The sequence below is a fragment of the Hippopotamus amphibius genome, chromosome 2, assembly GCF_030028045.1.
Source record: "Hippopotamus amphibius kiboko isolate mHipAmp2 chromosome 2, mHipAmp2.hap2, whole genome shotgun sequence".
Lineage (NCBI taxonomy): Eukaryota > Metazoa > Chordata > Mammalia > Artiodactyla > Hippopotamidae > Hippopotamus > Hippopotamus amphibius.
This window is the reverse complement of record NC_080187.1, coordinates 101,076,872-101,084,914: the sequence shown is the minus strand read 5'-3', so window position 1 is coordinate 101,084,914 and position 8,043 is coordinate 101,076,872. Positions and strand designations below refer to the sequence as shown.

Here is an 8,043-nt window from a genome sequence, read left to right as displayed (position 1 = left end):
TAATATTCAGAGGTGGGGTCTTTGGGAGCTGATTAGATCACAAGGGTGAAGCTTTCATGAATGGGATTAGCATCCTTATAAAAGGGGCTCCAGAGAGCTCTCTCATTGTCTTTCTGCAATGTGAGGATACGGTGAGAAGTAGGCAATCTGCAGCCGGAAGAGAGTCCTCATCAAATACTGAGTCTGTCCTGCACCTTAATAGCAGACTTCTAGCCTCCAAATTGTGAAAAATCAATTTCTGTTGTTTATAAGCTACCCAGTCTGTGGCATTTAGTATAGTAGTAGCCTGAATGGTCTAAGAGAGAGAGGTTGGGCAAATTGATAAGCCTTGTAAGCCTTCGTTCTCACCTCTCTATAAAATGAGATGTGTGAGGACAAAATTAGTTAAGATAACCATTGTGACACATTCAATAGGTGCCAGGCCTAGAATGAGGGCACCATATGTTTCAGCTATTGTTTTATTTGCTGAGCAAAACAAGGTAAATGGTCATTCTCTGACTCCCCCTCCCTTTTCCTCCATGTCCTTTCTCTAAAAGTGTGTATGTGTGTAATTTTTATGTCTTGCCCGCACACTCCATCATCTGCATTTTGTTGTCTCCTCTTGCTCCCCTTCCCCTGTTCCTCTCTCTATCACCACATCCCTTCAGCTTCCTCCCCTGAATTGGTGTTGAGCACAGGAGAGATCAGAGGAGGACAAAAGGCAGAGAGACATTGGTATTAGGGTGACAATGCAGCACTCTTGGGCTATCTAGACTTTCCCATCTCTAAGGATATCATTTTCCCAGGATTTCTAACATTAGGAAAAACTGCAGCAACCATTTGATGATGTTCAAACCCTTCATTTTATGGATGAGGGAACTAAACCATAGAGAGGACCTTCCTTGGCCTCCTCACATTGTTGGTCAAGCCTGAGCAAGAGCACAGGTCTCCCGGATTCCCATCCAAAGAAGAGGAGAGGGCCAACTCCATGTTCCCATCTCAACCAGGAGCTCCTGCTTTCCTAAAGCACTTCACCTACTTTCTTGCTCACCTGTGGAAATATCAAATTGTACCAAGATTTTGACCATAATGGACTTCCATCTGTGTATACTAAGATGCATATCTCCTGGGATGTCATTAGAAATAATATTAATAAATAATAACTGTTGCCTTCCTTTTGAGAGCTTACTATTTTCTAAGCAGTGTGTGAAACAACTAATTTAATGGATTTTTTTCTTTTTGTGTTTTATTTATTTTTATAAATTTATTTATTTATTTATTGGCTGTGTTGGGTCTTGTTGCTGTGTGCAGACTTTCTCTCGTTGCGGTGAGGGGGCTACTCTTCGTTGTGGTGCGCGAGCTTCTCATTGTGGTGGCTTCTCTTGTTGCAGAGTACGGGCTTTAGGTGCATGGGCTTCAGTAGTTGTGGCACACAGACACAATAGCTGTGGCTCAAGGGGTCTAGAGCGCAGGCTCAGTAGTTGTGACACACGGGCTTAATTGCTCCATGGCATGTGTGGAGTCTTCCCTGGCCATAGAATCTTCCTGGCCCAGGGATTGAGCCTCTGTCCCCTACATTGGCAGGCAGATTCTTAACCACTGTGCCACCAGGGAGGTCCTTTTTTGTGTTTTAAAGTTTGACATTTGCAGTATTGGAATAAATGCTTGACTTTTGAGCCAAAGTAAGCAAAAGCAAAAAAGATAGAAATGTAATTTCTAAAGTTTTTTTTCTCCCAAATTAGCTCTGTTATGTTGTACAAGCCACCTTTCTAAGCCCCAGTTTCTCATCTGTTAAATGGGGATAGAACAGCTATAGGGTTATTGGCTGACACTCAGCATTCAGTAAACAATAATTATTATTATTTCATTTTGCAGTTTGGGCAGGAGTTGTCGGGAAGTTTGGGTTATAGGTAAAAAGGTAAAAGATCACAGGAAGTCTGAAAAAAACGTAATAAGGATAATATATTTTAAATATTCTCTTTTATAGTCTGTGAGTGACTTTTCCCCTGATCAATTTGTGGTATCTGTATGCCTTGGGGAGGATTGAGATTTTTATAGCAGGAAAGAAAAAAGAAAAAAATGTACATTTCCAGCTTTTGACTTTCAAATTTCAGTTTCTAGAGAAACAGTCAGACATTGTAGAAAAAGAAAAGGATTTTATTAATTCCTGTTGCTCCCACTAACATATCAAGAGTCAGAAGATCAGACCTGAGCTCTAAGCCAAGGGTACAGAGAACTGAGGTTTGACATAAGAGGTGTCCTTGCTGCACAGAAAAGATGGGTTGTTTTTCCTTTCCAAACTAAGAGAGTGCCAGAAGAAGACAAGACAGAGGTCGGAGGAGAAAAAATGACTTGTGTGTCCTGGCTTCTCCATTCAAGGCTAAGATCATGGATGGTAGATAAACTGAGAGAAAGGAGCCCCAAAAGGACAGGGAAACTGTGTCCTGCTCCTCATGAGACTCAGTCAAGGGACCCTCCAATGTATGCAAGGGAGGAGGATGAAAGTACAGCATGGGCCTTTCAGCATTCGGAGGAAGCTGAGACGCAACTCTCTCCAGTTGTCCCACATTCAGGTTCATCAGACACCAGTCGCCTCCACTGTGCTGCCAAGTTAAACCTCAATAAGATCAAAGTCATAAACCTGGGGTGCACTGATGAGGAAATCGGTGCCACATCTGCCCTGGCCCCCAAGGTAGGCGCCCTGGGCCTGTCTCTAGAAAAGGTAGGTGAAGACATTGCCAAGGCAACCAATACTTAGACGGGTCTAAGGAGTATAGTGAAACTGACCATTCAAAACAGACAGTCCAGCCCAAAGTGGTACCTTCTGCCTTTTTCCCTGATCATCAAAGCCCTGAAGAGACCACCAGAGAAAGAAAGAATGATAAAAATAGTGGAAATAGCACTTTGATGGGATTATCAACATTGCCAGACAGATGCAGTACCAATCTTTTGCCAGAGAACTCTCTGGAACCGTTAAGGAGGTCCAGGGCCATTCCCAGTCTGTGGGCTGCAGTGTTGATGGCCACCACACTCATGACATCACAGATGACATCAACCGTGGTGCAGTGGAATACCCAGCTAGTTAAGAACTACAAAGGGAGATATTTCAATAAAGGATTATCTGACAACTAAAACAATCCCACCATAGCACGGTTAGCAGGCAGAGGGTCTATGTGAGTGTCCCTGGCCCTCCTCAGCCCCAGGGCAGCAGAAGAGGGACCAAGACATCTCCACACATCCTCCAGAATGTGGGTGCAGCTGAGTTGAGAGTTGGCTGCCATGGTAAGGGATGCGCTAACTGACCAGCCTAAGCCAGTGACCAATTGAGGGATGTGTCTGAGACATGGTCGTCTGCAGGGCCACCAAAGCCAAGGTAGCAGCTATGTCAACTGAAGAAAAACACACAACCTAAAAGTTGCAACTTATGTTTTATTCAGGGAACTTACTGAGGACTATAGCCTGGGAGATAGCCTCTCAGATAGTTCTTTTTTTTTTTTTTTAAAGCTCTTTATTGGAATATAATTGCTTTACACTGGATAAAGAAGATGTGGCACATATATACAATGGAATATTTCTCAGATAGTTCTGAAGTGGTAAGGGAGGAGCCAAGGTACATAGGAGTTTTTGCTGAAAAAAACAAAACAAAAAATATGTAGTTGAACATTAAAATATTACTGCTAATCACAAAAAAATGACTTCTCAAGTTAATGATTTTAGTGCTTTTCTATGGGAAGATGCAAGAGTCTGGGCTCATGAAATTACTCCTTAGGTATGCATCTTACCTACCTAGGACCAGTACCTTGTTTTTCTCCATCCTGAATTCCCCCCAGGGTGCACCATCGGGGCGGCTGTAGTGGCTGGTGACTCGATGGCCTGGAAACATTTGTTGTTCACTGGAATAACAGACAGCGTTCTTTTGTCAGCTGGGAGCAAGTCACAAGGGAAGACGCTGCAGCTCTGACTGAGCTAGAAAGAGCCACATTTTCCCCAAGCACAGAGGTCAGTAGTGCAATCAGCCAGATACCCAGAGACATTGCTAAAAATGTCAGCACCAACAGTCTTAGCTCAGGCTGCCATAACAAAAGACCGCAGACTGGTGGCTTACACACAGATATTTATTTTCTCACAGTTCTAGAGGCTAAAAAGTCCAAGATCAAGGTACCAGCTGACTGAGTTCCTGGTGAGAGCTCTCTTCTGGGCTTGTAGATGGCAAACTTCTTGCTTTGTATTCATATGGCTTTTCCTTGTTTTGTGCATGCAGAGAGAGGTGAGATCTCTCTTCTTTTCCTTATAAGGCCACTAATCCCATGATTGGTGGGATTACCCCCACCTGTGTGACCTCAGCTAACCCTAATTACCTTTTTAAAAATATTTACCTATGTAATTTATTTATTTTTGGATGTGTAGGGTCTTCGTTGTGGCACGAGGGCTCTCTAGTTGATGGGCTTGGACTCAGTAGTTGTGGTACACAGGCTTAGTTGCCCAACCAGGGGTCCAACCAACATTCCTTGCATTGGAAGGTGGATTCTTAACCACTGGACCACCAGGGAAGTCCCGACCCTAATTACCTTTCAAAGGCTCTATGTCACATACCATCACATTGGGGGACTTAGGTCTTCAACATATGAATTTGGGGTAGGAGGCACAAATATTCAGTCCATGACACCAACACTGATCACAGGTGTGCAGATCTAAAGCTCACTTTCTCCTATTGCCTCAAGCACCTGCCGCTGCAGTGAACCAAGGCACCATATTGGAAAGGAGGGCAGGAAACAGTACAAGATTAGCCATTTACCTTAAAACAAAAACAAAGCAACTCCTTAAACTAAAACTTTTTTTCTATCCAAAGAGACTAAGATATAGTTAATGGTCAATGTGAAGGAAGCCTATGAGGAAGGTTTGGTCAGGTGTAGAAAACAAATGAGCCACATTTACTTTGCACACTGAACGTAGTTTGATAAATGTTGTACTCCATTTTATGGAGGGAAAAAACCACCCATGACTCTACCATGCTAAACATTCATTACACCTTAAGGTACTTCTTTTCCACTTATTATGTGAATGATTATTTTACATAGCTGTAATCATGTCATTCATATAATTTTATATGGTGCTATTTGTAAAATTAATCAAAATCACTTTTCCATGCTGCTGTGTGGTCCTTCTAATTATCAATGTTAATGAATGCATAAGCTGTTCATTAAAACTCTTGCAGTTGCAAATAACAGAAAGCCAACTCCAACGAGCATAAGGAAAAGGAAAATTTAATGAGGAACCACTAAGATTGCTCACCGAACTGTAAGAAACAGGCAGCCCTGAGGACCTAAGTGTTGCGGGCCAGAGGCTTGATGTCACCAGAGTTCTCCACTGTTCCTTCTCTTTGTGGACTTCTCCACGTGGTGGGGACCATGCCACCTGCAAATGTGGGAGTCGGTCATACAACTCTCTACCGAAAAGGGAGGACAAAGTCTTTTCAACAGAAAAACCTAAGGGAAAACCTTTGACCTGGATTAGATCATGTGTCCATCATGGACAAATCACTGTGATGAAAAAGAAGGGATGCAGTGCCCCTTTCTGAGTTGATTTTCCACTCCTTTAGTGGGGAGAAGGGAGAAGGTGTAATCTGTAAGTAAAAGAAGGGTAATTAATATCTGCAACACACAGATAATTTAAACAGCCTATTGTTTTAACATTTAGGTTGCTTCTAATTATTTTGCTGTTTGAAATTACGCTAGCTAAAATCATTTGCTAAAAAGGTGTAGACGCCCTTTTCTTTGGGATTTTTTACTTGCAAGAGAATTAAACTCATGTGTGCCCAGGAGGCTAGATACATGAGTAGGTTTCCACTGGCCACACTTTCCAAGTGGGAAGGAGAGGCTTAAGGTGATTCAGCTATTAAGTGATACTGACTTGAAAGCTTGTGTCTTAAGATCAATGGATCAGTACAAACTGCAAAGGACAGTACTTTCTAAAAGTATGTAAGAAAAGCTACACAGGATAAAACCATATTAGATTCGTGTGTGGACTACAGTTGAAGGAAAAGAGAAAAATCTTAATAGTCTTCCATTTCCCCCAGTATAGCAACTCCTTTCTTCCTGACCTTTGGCTCTCCCACAAGGAAGTTCATGACAACATTGTTTTCAGAAGCCAATACCATATTCTCATGTCTCTACTTGCAAGAAAATAACCGGACTCCTAGTAAGTATAATTGGTGTTAACAGTGATTTATTATACATCTAGTTCTCCAGACGGCCCTTCATGTAGAAATTATTTTTCCTGAAAACAGAAAAATAAGGAATTTCTTCCCACTCATCAGGTTATAACAGGTCTACAATCCACTCTGTCAAAACTAGAACCAAAATTTTTGACAGAGTTCCCTTAAGACAGAGAGAAACAGAAAAAAACACATTCCGTCTGGTAAATAATTGCTGGGGTTGCATTCCTGTGCATTCAGGCACGAGCTAACCTCTGTGCAGCGTGAGGCCATGAAAACCTCTGGGCCTAACGGTGCCATGGGAGATAAGATCTACTTAGCTCTATCCCATCCTCGGATTGCTGCTTTCTGGGGTGTGGGTGCAGCCTAGGCTCTCAACTCACCCGCAATCAGATGAGCTAGACAGACATACGATTATTCCAAGATATTGAGAAAGTTCACTCTTAAGTACAAAAAGTTGGATGGACACACACAGCCAATATTCTATAAGAGCGAAGAGGGATATTTGCCAAGGCCATTTTAAGATGACCAGGGTTGCAGAACAAAGTTAAATGTAGTTCTAAGTTACCTGTCATCTTTCTAAAGAACAGGCTGGAAAATGTATCTAAAAGGCTCTATCAGTCTGGTGATGGAATGCTCGGGAAGGGGAAAAGCATTCAGCAGTAAACAGTGAGCTATCAAAAGGATTTAAAGTAGTTAATCTGTAGCAGGTTAATTTCAGCTGGCGACTCTAGTAATGATTTTTACTCAGGAGGAATTCTGGAAGCATAGGCAGGGGAGCCACATTTTAGAGATGTTGTGGGGAGGAAGATCCAAGAATTGGGGGATCTGGGCTCAGATTAGGGCTCACAGACTCAAATGCCTTTAGGGATCGGGCAGATAAATTGTGTGAAATGTTAAAGCATTTTTCTGGCCAGATAACACACACACACACACACACACACACACACACACACACACACACACACACGCAGGATTTAGCCTGGGGGTCAAGAGGACAGGTTGCTACTCCTGGACTAAAAGATCTTTGAGCCTTCTTTGACTTCCGGGTTCTGTTTTACATGGAAAGAATGCCCTTTTGTCTATTAAGAGCCAAACACTTTGTGTTAACTTTTGTGGTAAGAGGAGGCCGGGTTGCCTAGTAGGATAAAATATGGTCTCCAACATCTAGAACTCAAGAATATTTTAAAACCAGATGTGCTCATACAAAGGCAACTAACAGTTCCAGGCAAAATTGCATAAAGTCCTATAGCCACTTAGAGGAAGTATTGCTAACTTTCATCTAGATTGGTCCTCAAGGAGGCACAGAATAGCCAAGGCTTGATTTGGGCATAAAGGATAAACGACATTGAGATAAATGGAGAGTAGTGTTGTTAGGTGGTGAGAACAGTATCCTCCCCGCCCCGCAACCAAAAAAAGCCAAAAGGCAACCGGGGTGGGGGTGTAGAAGAGAGGTCCTTGGATCCGAGTAAAAGACCCCTATTCTGTTCTGAGGCTGGGTCCTTCTTCTCCTCAGCCTCCAACCTCTCCCTTACAGGGAGCTGAAGGTTTTTCCTGGGGCCCCGTGCCCCTAACTGGGCCCCACCACCTGCAGTCAGAGCCCTTAGAGCTCTCCTTCTACTGCCTGTCCCACACCCCAGCCCCACTGCCTGTTTGCAGACTGTCAAGACTGCTAATCGGCCACCTGTAGGACAGTGACCCCCGATGCTAAATCAAGGCAAATAAGTTCAGTGTTCAAATGAAGAGGGTAAGTCTAAAAGCTTGATGATCAGAAGTGAGGAGGCAGAAACCCTTTTGAGAATTTGAATTTGTCTTTGAAACTACTTAGTATTTATCGCATGCGTTTGGTG

At 42.9% G+C, this 8,043-nt stretch overlaps 1 pseudogene; it reads left to right on the top strand.

The window, feature by feature from the left end:
* The first annotated feature begins 2,477 nt into the window (after window positions 1-2,477).
* LOC130844406 (60S ribosomal protein L12-like) lies at window positions 2,478-3,065 on the top strand (annotated as a pseudogene).
* Window positions 3,066-8,043: the final 4,978 nt, after the last annotated feature.